The sequence below is a fragment of the Lepus europaeus genome, chromosome 10 (assembly GCF_033115175.1).
Source record: "Lepus europaeus isolate LE1 chromosome 10, mLepTim1.pri, whole genome shotgun sequence".
NCBI lineage: Eukaryota > Metazoa > Chordata > Mammalia > Lagomorpha > Leporidae > Lepus > Lepus europaeus.
In genome coordinates, this window is record NC_084836.1 from 122,284,272 (window position 1) to 122,300,318 (window position 16,047).

Consider the following 16,047-nt stretch of genomic DNA (forward strand, 5'->3'; position numbering starts at 1 on the left):
CCAGGCAGGGAGGAAATGACAGGCTTGGGTGGTTGCTAAGTGCAATTTGTGGGACTTTTTTTTTTTTATTTAAAAGCCTGCAGTACTTAGAGTAATTTCTCGAGGTGGTAACGCGAGGTGGTGAGATGCGAAGGCAGCAGCGCTGTGCGTTAGGAACACTGGGTCAGGAGCCATCGGCACAGAACAGCCTGTCCCTGCGACTCCTGCAGCTCCGTGGGGCTGTTCACTCCCCAGCCTTCCTGGCCTGCTTATTTGAGAGAATGTCCTTCTGCCCCCGAGGTCAAGATTTCTGGTCTTTGAAGTCATGAAAACTGAGTGACACCTGCCCCCCTCCCCGCACACGCGCTCGACCAAGGCTTTCTCACTGCATCGGGAGTGGTGGGGAGTGGGGCGTGGAGAGCAGAGGCCAGGGACCCCAGGCGTCTCTTCTGTGTCTCTTGGGGTGGCAATTATACTACTTCTTCCTTGGATTCGGAGAGCAAGACTTGAGAGAGAGGCGGCGCATGAATGGCGTTTAGACTTGGAGGCGTTGTCAGAGATGCCATTAGCAGGTCATGAGCTGGGTTTGACACGAGCTAGATGACTGGCTCAGCCCTGGTCCCAGGGGCGACACAGTCCCCACACACCCTTCCCGTGGAATCCCACCCAGCCCTGAGCCGGGGAGGGAAGAACACAGCCGTGACTCCTACCTGCCAGGATCTCGGGACTGGCAGGGCAGCCAGAATACAGGTCGAGTGATAACTCTCTGAAGGGAGAGTTATCTCTGTGCCTGCAGAGCCAAGAGGCTTAGGGCCGCGAGGGCAGCCTCTGGGGAGTGTGGTGGGTGGGTGTCTTTGTGGACTGCGGAGCCCGGGAGGAGTTGGCCGAAGGGCTGGGGTCAGGGACTGGGGTGTGGAGAGCAGAGGGCCACACCCGTGTTAGTGGGTCCCAGAGAAAAAGCAGGTGGAGTCAAGCACTGTGACGTTGACTGGGCCTCAGTTCCCCTCCTGTACACCCTGACCCCCGCACACCGTATTCGTCCCACCCATCCGGTTACCACTTGAGTCTTCAAACACCAGTGCGGAAGGTAGCAGTCCCTCCTCACCCGTGGGTCCACTTTTCACGGATTCGGGCACTCTCAGTCAACCGAGGCATGAACATGTGAGCATATTACATGGAAAGTTCCAGACGTAGGCCGTGCCCGAGGGGTGCACCCTCCTGCCATGCCTCTGTCCGCTCCGTATGTGCTGCCTGCCCTTCAGTCTTGTCATGGGCATTGTGGTTCTCAGAGCTCCACGGCAGGGCTCCCACAGTCCCCGGTTTCAGGTATCCACACATCCCCCGCGGGTAGGGGACGCACAGCAGTGATGGGTGGCTTGTTTTTGTGCCGGGTTCCTGACACAGAGCTCCAAACACCCTTGGAACTTCCTGGGCTCTTAGGAGGAGGATGATAATCTTGTCTTGATGTGCCTTAGGCTAGGGATGCTGCTCAGCATCCTGCAGTGCACGGGACAGTGACGACAAAGAAGAATCCGGCCGAACAGTGTCGTGACCCTGGGGTCTGGCTTCCTATCTGCCTTCAATCTTGTCCTTCCATTCCTCAACTCAGCTGACCCTGTACCAACGCCGGTGACGCGCTGTCCCTCAACGGGCCACTCATCCACACCCTTGACCTTTGCACATGCTGTTCTCTGTGCCCAGGAGGCACGTTCCCCTTGCTTGCCCCAAGAGTCTTACTCATGTCTCAAGGTTCTGTGGAAATATCCACTCCCAGGGGCCCCACTGACGCGTCTCGCCCCTGGCTGGCACAACGCCTGTCTCTGCTCCTCTGTGCCTGCTGGCATTTTTTATGGCCCGCGTTATGAAACGTTCTAGCGTGAGGGCTATCTGTGACCACAGCTGTGATATGAAGTACCGTGCGATTTCTGTGGTAGAGGGCCAAGGCGCCTCTCTACCTCTTTATCTTCAAAAAAGATTTACTTATTTGAAAGTCCGAGTGACAAAGAGAGATAGAGAGAAAGAGATCTTCCATTTGCTGGGTCATTTCCCAATGGCTCTAACAGCCAGAGATAGGCCAGGCTGAAGCCAGGAGCCAGGAGCTCCATCCGGGTCTCCCACGTGGATAGCAGGGTCCGAAGTGCTCGGCTCACCGTCTGTTGTTTGCCCAGGTACATTATTAGGGACCTGGGTGAGAAGCCGAAGAGCCAGGACTCAAACCAGCACTCCAGTACGGGGATGCTGGAGTCACAGCAGCGGCTTAACCCGCTGTGCCAACAGCGCCAGCCCTCAGCTCTTCATTGTTGGACCCCTTGCTATAGTCACGCAGGGAAGTGAGAATCATCAAACCCTGGAAACGTTCACCCCTGAACCGAATGCTTACAAACTCCGTGCCTGCTGAAAATGCCAGCCAGCTCCTTATCTGTTGAGCTGAAGTCCTTGCTGGTTGTCCCCAAGTCTCTCTGGTTGTCCCCAAGGCTTCAGAGGTACCGCACAGGTTAGAAACCTGAACCTCCTGGGAGAGAGGCAGACTTGCATCAAGTTGATGGGACTGACGCTCACCAACGCCACCGTCATCTCAGCCAGGCCAAGTGGGACTGAGGTGGTCGACATGTGAGAAAACGTGCCGGGCATGGCTGCCAAAGAAGCAGCATGCCGGGATGTGGTGGTTTGAACAGGGCAGGTTGGGGGGTGACCAGGGGGGGGGGGGCCCTGAAGGTTTGTGTGACCGGGTCCACCACTACAGCCGGGCTTCACAATTCAAACACAGTGGGGAAAATGAAGGCAAAGACTAGCACTGGCTTCGTTCTCTGTAAGAAGAATTTGCACAGTTACAAGTTCGAGTTGTGTGTGTGTCACAGACACAGTCATCGTATGTGTGCACTATCACTGCGTGTGTGTCTAGGTAGGTGTGTATACATTTACTCTTATAGTCTGAGCTCTACTTTTACTTCTTGCTGTTTACAGCCAGCGTTGGGGGTGGTGTTACGTGGAGTCACGTTCAGTGGACCTCCTGGGTGTGGATTATACACCCCAAAGGTGAACTCCAACAGCTAGGACTGCACAGGAGACTCAGGAGAAAGACAGGAAGCAGTTCAGGCATCCTACAGCAAGGGCAGGGTGCAGCAGGGTCGGGGGAGCTGGGCCCTCCATACACCCCTTGGGCACGCTCCTGCCTCCCAGCTTGTGTCGCAGCTGGCCGTGGGAGAGCCAGAGAGGTGACTTGCTCAGTGCCAGCTGTGGCTTCTGCACCCCTCGGGTCCCCCCTACCTGAGGGCTTAATGGCCCAGGAAGGGGCGACCAGAAAGCTGGAGGGCTCAGAGGCCGGCTGGGCCCCCTGGGCCGTGGAGCTCACCCACTTGTTCCTCCCCATTTTACGAATCTCACATTACTTCCAATTTAACAAGAATTCAGAGTTGAATTCAATTTTGTTCCCATTAGTGACTGAAGATTTCAGGAAATGGTCCAGAAGTTCCTATCGCTAAGATTTCCCCCCTCTGTTTTCTGTTTACCTAAATATCTAACCAAGTTATTCCTACATTGCTGTCATAAGAAACGAATCTCTTCTCCTGGAAGGGCTTTGATTCTTCCCGTCATTCCTCAGCCTGAGAAATTAAGGGCAATTTCTTAAAGCTAAAGCAATTTGTCTTATTAGCAGTCTTCCCATAACCAGGTAGTCCAAATCAAAATTAGCTTACTCTCTATGCTAAAAGCTTTTGCATGAAGTCTCTCTCTCTCTCTCTCTCTCTCTCTCTCTCTCTCTCTCACACACACACACACACACACACACGTAAGGTAAAAAACTTGGCTGGTGTTCGGCACAATGGGTTAAGCCACCACCACTTTCGATGCTGGCATCTCAGATCAAGGTGCTGGTCCATGTGCCGGCTACTCTGCTTTCCATCCGGCTTCTTGGGAGGATGGTGGGTGATGGCCCAGGTATTTGGGCCTCTGCTACCCACGTGGGAGACCTGGATGGAGTTCTGGGCTTTTGACTTTTGACTCGGCCCACGTCTGGTTGCTGGGACATTTGGGGACGGAATCAGTGGATGGAAGATCTCTCTCTCTTCCTTGCCATCTCTCTGTGTCTCTTTCACTTTTCTCTCCTCTGATGCTCTTTCAAATAAATAAATAAATAAATCTTTTTTTTTTTTAAAGAAGTGGCTAGAAATCCTTACTGGGATAATAAAAATGTGATCATTGCACGCGTAACCTGAGGGAACGGCTTACTTGGTATGGTCCAGTCGCTGGTGTAGTATCAGAGCATGTCCAGTGACAGCCACCGGGCACCTGGAGACCCCAGAGTGCTCCCTGTAGCCTTGGATGGACACAGATATGGGCTGTGTTTTCTTTCTTTTTTTTTTTTCCTTTCATGTCCTCGAGCTGGTGGGGTGGCGATCTGGGCGCCAAGATTTGCTTAATTAAGTTTACAAAAGGGACAGGCCTGGCTCTTGTCGCAGAGCTTGGCAGGTCTCTCCGTCTGGCCTGGGGCAAACGGGCCACTCCAGAAACCTTTGAAGTACCCTGGTCCACGAGGGCCTTGGAGATAGGGAATTTCGGCTGCACGCTGGCCTGGCACAGACTCAGCCGGCCCCTTGTCGTATGGCTTCCTCTTGCTGGACATCACCTGGGGGCCCAGCAGATAGAGTGTTGCAATGTCCAGCAGCTCGGAGGCAGAGGCACAGCCACTTCCTGAGCACAGTTAAGCTGCCCATGCCTTCAAAGGACCCAGTGTCCCCTCTTTCAAAGCCCTGGGGCCCAGCCTCTTCTAGGTGCGTGCTCAGGCAGGAGCCCGGGATCCATGAATATCTTATCTTTCTCCAGAGCATACCACATGGATTCTCTCATTTGACAGTGTGACATCTTGCAAAGTCAGGAAGTAGGGGCAATAATTCCTGTTTCACAGCAGGAAGATGGAGGTGAGCAGACGTCCGTGCCTCTCCCCTCCAAGTCCTGGCCTGTTTCACTCAATTACGGAGCGGGGAAGAGGCGGCACAGCAGCCACACGCACCTGTGTCCTGCGCTGCCCCCGCTCCCAGGTGCTCAAGGGCAAGGCCAGCAGAGGCAGAGCTGGGGCTGGGTTGTTCAGAATTGGAGCTTGACCTGCCGGGTTACCTTGATTCATTCTGGAAGAAGGTGGCCGTGATACAGTGTTGGGAGCATAAGTGGAAGTGCGATAAAGGGGATAAACACTGGCTGGATTCCATTCACAGAATCTGGGGGACAGTCAGCACTTTGCTTTATCCTGATTTTCCTGTGGGGTCCATTCTGCAACAGTGTGACACTTTACGCACAGTAAAAAAACTGGTATTCAAAGGAAACACGAAAGGGTAGCAGGAAAGTCGTCTGCCCGCGGTGAATCACCTTGTGAGGACTGACCTGGCCCTTAAAAAAAAGAAACACATAATTTTATCACAGAGTCTGAGCTCCCAGGACAGGACGCGGGATCCTGTGGGATACAATGAGGAACTTAACATCTCGTGGGCAGAAAGTTCTTGAATATGACCCCTTTTCCAAGGCCCTGGGAGTCACTAAGTGCTGACCAGGAGGTGTGTGTGGGCCTGGCAGGTGGATCCTGCTCTGCTGGTGCTGCTGCTGTGTGGCCAGGCTCGTTGGTCCAGAAGGACTGGATGGTTGGCATCAAGCTGGAGACCAGAGCACGGGACGAGCAGGCACAGCCTCGCCCCCCTGCAGGTCTCGCTGGAAACCCTCTAAGACACAGAGAGGTCGGCTGCTGTTCTCTACAGTCTCCTCCCATCCTAAAGTTTACCCTTTTGAGCTCAATTTGTGCATCTCCACCAGCTGCAAGGAAGGGAGCCTGTGTCCCGTTTAGATGCTCCTGTGCGGCGTTGGGACTTTGTTAGGAGGTGTTTGCCCATGAGCTGTGAAGGAAACCGATGATAACAACCTAGGCTATGAAGCGAATCGCACACGGGGTCGGCGGGAGCCAGAGACCTGCGCGAGTGCAGGGATGTGCTGGTCTCAGCTCTGGCGAGAGACAGAGGGACACCAGGCCATCGCGTCTAGACAGACGGTCTGTTCAGAGCGTGTTTGCAGTGCCGCACGTGTGCGGTCCAGGCAGACAGCAGTTGCTGAAAAGGCGTTTGCCAAGTGAGCGAAAGAATCAACAGAAAGCAAACTTCGCCTTCGTGTTAGGGAGCACCTGCCTTTATTCACCAATGGGATCAAAAACAGTGGAGAGTGGGGGAAGCTGGCTTGGTTCTAGAATTTGTCTCTTGCGAGACACAACCTGGAGGTCCCCAAGTTAGAAAAGACACTGGGGCGCGAGCAGAGAATGAGCGAGTGCCCGGGTCTGAGCAGTGCCTCCTGCCAGCTGCACGGGTCCCCAGGTCCCCCGGACCCCCAGGACACGTCTACGGAGACCGGAGCAGAGAGGAGCCGAGCTGCACCCCAGCTGGCAGTCAGAGCAGGCGTGGAGGGAGACTTGTGCCTGCAGCTCAAACTGCCTTCCTTTGCTAAAACAGCTGTTTGCCTGGGCCTAAGGCGGAGGCAAAACTTCTGAGCCGTAGGTCCTCAGGAAATCAGCGCGTGGCCCTGTGAGAGAAAGTGCCTGGGCAATTGATGGGAAAAGAACCAGCTGGCCCCCGCGTGCTGTATTTGTTACCTTTGTGCCCCAAGCTGGTTTAATGTCAAAAATGCACCACCGTCCACCCTGCTCTTCCCGCTTCTGTTTTTTCATCAGAGAACTCTGTGCCGAACGCATGTGCTGCAACCACTGCGGAAGAGAGGCAAGAGAGACGTTTTCGTAAGAGGTAGCATTGTGAAAGGCAAGCGCTCAGTGTGACGGAGAGCACCCCCTCGTGTGGATTGTGTGTTCCGGGAAACAGCCGTGCTGCTGTTTGCGAGGCCCTGCAGGCAGGGGATCACCCCGGAATCTCCTCGCCGGCGTGGGGCCAGCTAGCACTGGGAGGGCACTGCAGGGGCCAGGCCCCGGGTTGAGAATCTCCAGAACGCGGTGTAGGAACTCCGCCATCCGCGTCTCCCGTGTCCTTCTCGGACTGTCACACAGCGTGCCTGCGTAGGAGAAGCCTGCCCTCACAAGTGTCCTGTTTTCCAGTGGCGTGCGCTGCGATGCTGAGGCACGGAGCTTGAAGCCCCTGGATCAGCCGAGCGGCACCGTTGGACCGCGGTCAATCAGCACGTGAGCTGGTTGGGTAACAACGGAAATTGTTCTTTGGTAATTGTGATTCGTTTGAAAAGTCAATAAACTCAAAGTTTCTTTTCAAAATTAATTGAAAAATATAAAAGTCAATCATTTTCTATCAGTAAATGGTCACTTACAAACAATTATGGAAAATTTAAGTTAAAAATAGCAGAAAATACAAAATATCTAGGGAAAATTCTTTTTTAAAGATTTTATTTATTTATTTGACAGGTAGAGTTACAGACAGTGAGAGGGAGAGACAGAAAGAAAGGTCTTCCATCCGCTGGGTCACTCCCCAGTTAGCCACAACAGCCAGAGCTGAGTTGATCCAAAGCCAGGAGCCAGGAGCTTCTTCCAGGTCTCCCATGTGGGTGCAGGGGCCCAAGGACTTGGGCCATCTTCTACTGCTCTCCCAGGCCATAGCAGAGAGCTGGATTACTGGATTGGAAGAGGAGCAGCTGGGACTCGAACCAGTGCCTACAGGGGATGCCGACACCGCAGGCAGAGGGATAACCTACTGCACTACAGCGCTGGCCCCAGAAAAAAATCTTAACAAGAGATGTATAGGACCCCAGATGAAGGAAATCATGAAATTCTTTGATAAATGAAAAGGAAATTTAAATGAAACAAGAGATACTATGCTCCTGGGAAGGAGGAGTGAATATTTTGATGTTGTTAATTCTCCTTAAATTAGTTTAATGAAATCCCAATTCAATAGAATCGGTGCATATGTGCATGTGTGTGTGTTTTAAGATTTTTTTATTTGAAAGGCAGATTTACAGACAGACAGAGAGAGAGAGAGAGGTCTTCCATCTGCTGGTTCACTCCCCAGAGGGCCACAACTGCCGGAGCTACACTGATCCAAAGCCAGGAGCCAGGAGCTTCCTCTGGGTCTCCCACGTGGATGCAGGGGCCCAAGGACTTGGGCCATCCTCTACTGCTTTCCCAGGCCATAGCAGAGAGCTGAATCGCAAGTGGAGCAGCCGGGACTTGAACCGGCGCCCATAAGGAATGCTGGTGCTTCAGGCCAGGGCTTTAACCTGCTGCACCACAGCGCTGGCCCCTCTCATATTCTAATGGAGGTATACATTGGGGCAATCTTTCGGAAGAGCAGTTCCTATGAAGAGTCCCAAACATTCATGTGTCAAAAGGAATATTCAGAAATTTGAACAAAGATGTAGACCATAGAATTGTCCGCTTGGAAAACCTTTAAATGTTAAAAAAATTAGATCATGAAGGAACACAGGCAGTATTTCTTTTCTTTTAGTTTTTTAAAGATTTATTCATTAGTTTGAAAGGCAGAGGTAGAGCAAGATCTTCCATCTGGTGGTTCACTCCCCAGATGGCTGTGACGGCCAGGGCTGGGCCAGGAGGAGCCAGGAGCCGGGAGCCAGGAGCCGGGAACCAGGAGCCAGGACTTGTCGGTCTCCCATGTGGGTGCAGGGGCCCAAGGATTTGGGCATCTTCCACTGCTTTCCTGGGCGCCTTAGCAGGGAGCTGGCTGGAAACGGAGCGGCCGGGACTCGAACCTGCAGCTTTGCCCCCACAGCGGGCATTTGGTGCAAGGCCGGGGCCATGGGTGGCAGGAGGCTGAGGCTGCCCTGGGGGCTGCCGTGTGCCCGGCTCTGTTGGCTGTCTCTGTGTCTGCCCAGGCTCCCACGTCCATCAGCGCCTTTGCGAGAATGAACCAGAGTTCCCTGGGTTGTTGAGCGGCCTTGCGTCTCCCTGTGCAGCTGTGGAGATTCTGCACGGTTTCTCGGGAAGGAAGTTACTGAAGACGCCTTGCCCTGCCTTCACGGCAGCCTCAAAGGACGTTGAAAAGCAGCCTTGCTCGGGCGTCCGTCAGCAGGTGCACCGGCACCGGCAGTTTTGGTATTGATGAAGAATAGCACTGATTCCTGAATCTGGTTCACCCTGGCCACCAGCGGCCGCCTCTGTCAGTCTCCCCGCCACAGCGGTTTCATTTCCGCCAGGTGCACCAGCAGTTGTGAAGGTGGGCTTTAGCAAGAGCTAACAGCACTCTGGTTAGTGCGGTTGTTAGGGCTGTGACATTTTCCCACCAGAATCGGTGAGAAAGTCCTAGAACACGGAGATGGTGCTTCCACGGTCCGTGTGGACACTAATACTGTAACTGAGCAGCAGTAACAGCGGCCTTTAGAGAAGGGGTATCCATGAACTGTTCATTAAAAGGTAGGATATGGCTTTTGGAACTTTATTTTCTCAAGTCCTTGACTAAATGGAACTAATATGGATTCTATGGTTTATTGAAATTATAAAAATGACAGGACACCGTGGATCGGGCAGAGGAATGGCAGGAAAACAAGATGAGGTTTGTATATGGCGTTTTGGCACAAAAAGGAACTTGATCAGCAAATTTAAAAATTGAAGGTAGCTAAAAATATTGTGCAAGAATAATAAGCCTCGCGATCCACACCTGTGAGATGGGACCCAGCGTTCCATGGGGAGAACAGCGGCTGCTGAGCTCAAGAGCTCACGACCTGGAGAGGAGACGTCTGTGCAGGCGGAATCTGCAGACCTGGGGTGCGCGAGTCCCTGAAGTGGCGCCAGGGATGCCGGGCAGCCTCTCCCCTCCCGTCCCTTTAAGAACACTGCCAACGTGGCCGAACACAAAGGAAAGCATTGGCTATGAAATGACCACTCACGTGAATCGAATTAGAAACTTTTTGTAGAAGAAACTGGAATAAAAAGAAAAACACGTGTGAGACACCCATGAAAAGGCTCGAAGTGTCTCCAGTGCTGTGGTTTCTGTGAATAACAGCTCCACAAAACGTCACGCGCACAGCCTCAACGCTGAGCAGCGACAAGATACAGCGATGGTAACAGATATAGGAAGCAAAGTTTGCAATAATAATACCAAGTAATTAATGATTAAACACACTAAATGAAGTAAATGGGTGGTTCTACAAAGATAAATACAGTGTAGACTTAAAATATAATAGTGAATTTATATGTACCAAATAACATGGCAACAAAACACACAGAGCAAAGGATTTAGGAACTTCAGGCAGACGCTAACGACAGTTCAGATATAGGGCAGCACTAGATTCCTTACCACCAAGATGGCGACAGGTCACGCAGAGTCTGTGTCTGGACACTGGATTCACTTTCTCTAGAGTTACTCAAAGCACACTTACTCGTCTTAACTCGGTAGTTCACCCAAAATTAAATGAATGAGTTTCACCAACTGTTTTCTAGGCTACATTCTCACCAAGCTAAGACTAGAATTTGAAATTAAAACCCTCAAGGATAAACAATTGCAAATTACTGTGATATTTTAAAGTTTTGTCCTAAAGAACAATGGGAAAATCAAGAACTTAAGGAAAGACAATTTAGAAAACATTGCTAATAATATACTATGTATCAAAATCTATCAACATTAAGGCTTAGAGAAGAGGTGAAAGCTTTGAATGTCTTTATTATTAAGATGAAAAAGATAAGCTAAATTAATTATTTAACATAACATCTTAGAGATTAAAAGAGCATAATGAGAAAAATAAAAAGATAAAACCATAAATTGAAAAGCAGTAAAAAAGCAGTACAAAAAAGCAAGAGCTGATTTCTTATGGTTTTAAAAACAGACCAACCTCTGATACATCTAATCCAGAAAAAAGACACATAAAAATTAGAAATTAGAAGGGCCACAGAAACTCTATAGAAATGAAAATTTTAAGAAATAAGTAACTGTAAGCATGCTATTATTTTTATAATCTTAAGAGAATGGATAATTCCATATAAAAGAAAAGTTTCTACAGTTGATGCAAGGTGAAGATCTTCATAGATTGACAAGAGAGGAATAAATTCAGAACTATTAAGATTGTGCGTAAAAGGCTGTAATTCTCGTAGTGACTTAAATATTTTTAAGCAATAAATAATACTGTGTTCCAAGGAGTATTGCTGCCAGAGACACACCAAATACACCACTGAGGAGGCCACGCATTCCAGAGACCCAGCCAAAGCAATGACTATAGAAGGGGAGATCGTTAACGAAGCCCATCCAAACGACACCGGATTACAGACGCATCCCAGAAACGCAGGGGCGATTCAGTGACACACATCTAAGAAGACATGAGTGACTTGAATGGAAATCCATACATGGCCATTCCCATAGATGCTGAAAAGTACTGGGTAGAATTCAGTGCACACGCCAACAACACACATATTTTAAAAGCAAGGAATAGAAGTGTATTTTCTTTTTCTTTTTTTTAATTTACAGTCAGAGTGGACAGGGAGAGAGAGAGAGAGAGAGACAGAGAGAAAGGTCTTCCTTTACCGTTGCTTCACCCTCCAATGGCTGCTGCGGCCGGCGCACTGCGCTGATCCGAAGGCAGGAGCCAGGTGCTTCTCCTGGTCTCCCATGCAGGTGCAGGGCCCAAGGACTTGGGCCATCCTCCACTGCACTCCCGGGCCACAGCAGAGAGCTGGACTGGAAGAGGGGCAACTGGGACAGAATCCAGCGCCCCGACCGGGACTAGAACCCAGTGTGCTGGTGCCGCAGGCAGAGGATTAGCCTATTGAGCCACGGCAATGGCCAGAAGTGTATTTTCTTACTATATTAATAGTTTTTTAAAAGCCAAGAGACATTACAGTCAATGGACAACCCTAGAGATATTTTTTTAAAATCAAAAGTTAAGATAGTGCTTTGATTTAATATTGTTTTTGGATATTTGTTCAATAAAACAAAACCAAAAATTGAGATAGAAGAAGAAGATGTATTGGGCCCATAGAGACAAAATATCCATTTTTCAGGTGATTAAAAAAGTGTAAATAAACCTGTTGAAAGTTGCTGGCTGTAGCAGGAAGTTCTAATATTAGTGGTATTCCTGTGTATGACCAGAAAGCATAAAATCCATAGAAATAAGCTTAACGAGGATGATGCCCGAGAAACAATAGAGAAAAATTTACTGGAAATTGCAAAGGAATTTCTGATGGAATAGAGAGCCATGCAGTGCCCTAAGTGGAGCTCACCTCCTAGAACGGCAAGGTTCCCCAACTCCAGCTGACACCTGTCACTCACTCCAGCTAACACCTATCACTCATTCCACCTAACACTGTCACTCTAGCTAACACTGTCACTCCAGCTGACACCTGTCACTCACTCCAGCTGACACTGTCACTCCAGCTAACACTGTCACTCCAGCTAACACAGTCACTCCAGCTGACACTGTCACTCCAGCTGACCTTGTCACTCCAGCTAACACTGTCAGTCACTCCAGCTAACACCTGTCACTCACTCAGCTGACACCTGTCACTCACTCAGCTGACACCTGTCACTCACTCCAGCTGACACCTATCACTCACTCCAGCTAACACTGTCACTCCAGCTGACACCTGTCACTCCAGCTAACACTGTCACTCACTCTAGCTGACACCTATCACTCACTCGAGCTAACACTGTCGCTCCAGCTAACACTGTCACTTACTCCAGCTGACACCTATCACTCACTCCAGCTGACACTGTCACTCCAGCTGACACCTGTCACTCCAGCTAACACTGTCGCTCCAGCTAACACTGTCAGTCACTCCAGCTAACACTGTCACTCCAGTTAACACCTGTCACTCCAGCTAACACTGTCACTTACTCCAGCTGACACCTATCACTCACTCCAGCTGACACTGTCACTCCAGCTGACACCTGTCACTCCAGCTAACACTGTCGCTCCAGCTAACACTGTCAGTCACTCCAGCTAACACTGTCACTCCAGTTAACACCTGTCACTCCAGCTAACACTGTCACTCCAGCTAACACTGTCACTCCAGCTAACACTGTCAGTCACTCCAGCTAACACCTGTCACTCACTCAGCTGACACCTGTCACTCACTCAGCTGACACCTGTCACTCACTCCAGCTGACACCTGTCACTCCAGCTGACACTGTCACTCCAGCTAACACTGTCACTCCAGCTAACACTGTCACTCACTCCAGCTGACACCTATCACTCACTCCAGCTGACACTGTCACTCCAGCTGACACCTGTCACTCCAGCTAACACCTGTCAGTCACTCCAGCTAACACTGTTACTCCAGTTAACACCTGTCACTCCAGCTAACACTGTCACTCCAGCTAACACTGTCACTCCAGTTAACACCTGTCACTCCAGCTAACACTGTCACTCCAGCTAACACTGTCACTCCAGTTAACACCTGTCACTCCAGCTAACACTGTCACTCCAGCTAACACTGTTGCTCCAGCTGACACCTGTCACTCCAGCTAACGCTGTCACTCCAGCTAACACCTGTCAGACACATTTAGCAGAATGAAAAAGTGTAGCTAAAGTCATTACAAAACCCATGTGGAACGAGTGGCCATTTGAAAATATAAACCCCTTAAAGCACTGGAGATTGGTGTAGCTGGCAGAGGTAGGTCTACCAGGAAGCAAGTGAATCAGGTGGCCACACAGTCTTGGGAAATTAAAAGAAAAGTAACCATATTTTATTTCTTCTTGCCAAATTACATAGGCTCCAGGTGCCACAATATTTGAATCTACCATGCCAGACATAGAATTATTGTATATGCCCATGATAATTAAAAGATGACCCAAGCGGTATAGAAAAATAAATCAATGGTATAGAAAAATAGATCAGTGGAATAGAAAAGCTGCAAGTAAATCGAATGATGTGTAAGATTTAAATATACGAGACAATATCAGGAAAACATGTGATACAAGGACAGCGTATAGCATTGAGTGTGATCTTGGGGGCGCTCAAAGTATCAACAACCGGTGCACAGACAGGAAGGAGCAGGCACTTGGGGCATTTCCAACACATGCTGCCGTCCCGGTGTGTTGGATGTAATTCCAGCCCTGGCAGAAATTAGAAACTCGGGAAGTGCATTTTAGATCCATGCCCTCTCCAATACTGAACTCCAGGTGGGTTGGTACATTCAGTGTCAGCTGTTTGTCTCTAAGCGGACATTCTGAAGGACGAAGCAATAAAAGGGGCCAAGCATTTGCCTGACTGGGCAGTGTATCATTCTTGCAAGATGAAATGGAACAGAATCATGAAAAGGAAAAAGCCATTTGGGGAAAGAAAGGGGGGCTCAACTATCAAAGAGTCAATATTTAAAGAAGCCACTTCACGATATACCAGTAATATGGAGAGTGTGATAAACAGACGAAGTCCTGAGTGGTGCGTTTACACAGGAGCCAAAGTCACCAAGCGCAGGACAAGGTGTTAGCGGTGAAAGACATGCTGAGTAAGACAACGGGGGCGCTGTGGAAACTGCTCACCTCAGCAGAAACGCTGGCCAAGTTAGTTACCTATTGAGGGTAGGTTTTCGGGTCACTGGGCCGGTCAGCAATCTTCTTTTAAACAAAGAAATACGTCATCAGCTGTATAAACATAGAATACTAAAGTGTTTCTGCCTTTTTGCTTCAACCCCTTCCGGAGAAAAAAACACAGCACATGGAAGAAAACATGGGATTTTTAAGAGATTTATTTATTTATTTGAAAGGCAGGATGACAGAGAGGCAGAGGAGGGGTGAGAATCCTGCACCCGCTGCTCCACTCCCCAAATGGCCACAGGGGCCGGAGCTACACTGATCCGAAGCCAGGAGCCAGGAGCTTCTTCCTGGTCTCCCACGTGGGTGCAGGGGCCCAAGGACTTGGGCCATCTTCTACTGCATTCCCAGGCCAGAGCAGAGAGCTGGATCGGAAATGGAGCAGCCAGGACTCAAACTGATGCCCGTATGGGATGCCGGCACTGCAGGCTGCGGCTTTACCTGCTACGCCACGGTGCCGGTCCCAAAACATGAAATTTTAAGTTGGCAACTGTGGGTCTGGATCCTCATTGTGATACTCAGGAGCTGGGTGATCCTGGGAAGCCATTTCACGGCCGTGTGGAGCTTGATGGCCCTGTGTGCAAAGTTGGGGTACCGGACGGACCCCGAGGGGTCAGGCTAGGGCTCCGTGCAGCGGCGTGGCCATTGGTCGGGAACCTCTGTGGCTTCTCAGGGCTTCACTCTGCTGTCCGCGAGCCTGTTTCCTCTCTTGTCGTACAGGACAACAGTGCCTGTCTTCCCCGCTTGTTGGGATAATTAAAAGAGGATCCATTCGTTCATTCATTCATTCAAGCAACCAGGCCCACAGTTACAGGGTGCCGGCCACACTGCTGCAGGCAGTGTTCCCTCGCCAGCCAGAGCCGAGTCCACGGTGGGCTGGTCACACGGGCCATCGCCTCCGGTTTCGGACCAGGAGCTCGCTGTAGCGGTTAGAACCGCACCGCCAGAGCTCACGTCACCTCCGCCTTCCCTGTCTGGGTCCTCTGGCTAGAACAGAGGCTCAAATTAATTTCCATCCCTGGCTGCACGCATGCCTGCATAAATGTTTACAGGAGAGTAATCTGTTTTAATGAGCAATCTGAAGTCACCTAAATGCCCAATGTAAGAGAAGTGGCTAAGAAATGGAGATTGTGCTGGGTCAATCCACAGATGGGTCTGTAGCCATTCCAATGAGAAATTACCGGGATCATGGAAACCACAGTGGAATATTGGCTCCACCATCACACAGCGGGCCACGGGGGCGGCCCAAACAGCATGCACTGAGCGAGCAGCTGTCCAGGCTCTCTCTGTGCGAATGGGGGTGGGCGGGCATTTGTATCACAGCCGGGCATCCTGGGTGAATTTTAAGACTTGCTTCAGGCCGGTGCCGCGGCTCACTAGGCTAATCCTCCGCCTTGCGGCGCCGGCACACCGGGTTCTAATCCCGGTCGGGGCGCCGGATTCTGTCCCGGTTGCTCCTCTTCCAGTCCAGCTCTCTGCTGTGGCCAGGGAGTGCAGTGGAAGATGGCCCAAGTGCTTGGGCCCTGCACCTGCATGGGAGACCAGGAGAAGCACCTGGCTCCTGCCTTCGGATCAGCGCGTTGCGCCGGCAGCAGCGGCCATTGGAGG